The following is an 892-nucleotide window of genomic DNA, read 5'->3' on the forward strand; positions in this document are numbered from 1 at the left end:
CACTGAACCAGCTAAGATGCCTCATGCCACATGGGGTGACCAAACCAGCAGGGGACCCCTGTGTGGGACAGGGAATTGCTAGTAGTAACAAGTATTCAAAAAGCCCATTTGAAGTTCTTACACATCACCTTGAGGTAGAAGACACCTTAGAAGCTAAAGAAAGAAAAGACCAGGTCGGCACCCCATGGGAGCTCCTGTTTCTCCTCTATAACAGCCCTTCACCCTCCCTTTTGCACTAAAGAAAATTCTGCCTATGATAAACTTCTGTTGGGGGAGTGAAGAATTATATTATATTATGTAAGTTTAATACAGCCAACCAAAGATTATGTCACGCTGGGTTGTGATGTAGGGGTGTGGAAGGGCTCTGTTTGACTACATTCAAGGATCAGTTTTTGGATTAATTGTCCCCTGGGCCTGTTGTGCATACATACTGCTTCCTGGCTTTCAGCCTTGTTGTCTCAGCCCAGGCTGAAACAATAGAACTGTGAACGTGATATTCGGTAAGCTTGCTACGGTCAATAGTCTTGAGTTCTTTATTGGGGAGTAGAAATAGAAGCAAACAGGAAAGAATTGTGGAGTACATTCCGGTCATTATCAGGGCAAAGACAAAGGATCATGTGAACTGACAGCATCTGATAGTTTGGTGCCCACTGAGCAGAGGTTGAGAAATTCAGGAAATTTAACTCAACCTTCAGACTTTCCCCGAGACTGCAGCTAGAACCCTGCTTTATACATACAGCCATGTTTTTGCAAACATGTCTCCTGACCGGTGGTCTCAGCACAGTCATGAGAGCGACTTCTCTTAGAGGGGTAGGGAGGATTGAAGGGTGATGGGGTGTACGTGAACTCCAGCAGAGTTCAGCTCTCAGGTGACTGGCCTCACAGTGGGCCC

This window comes from Micromys minutus, assembly GCF_963924665.1.
Source record: "Micromys minutus genome assembly, chromosome: 32".
Taxonomy (NCBI): domain Eukaryota; kingdom Metazoa; phylum Chordata; class Mammalia; order Rodentia; family Muridae; genus Micromys; species Micromys minutus.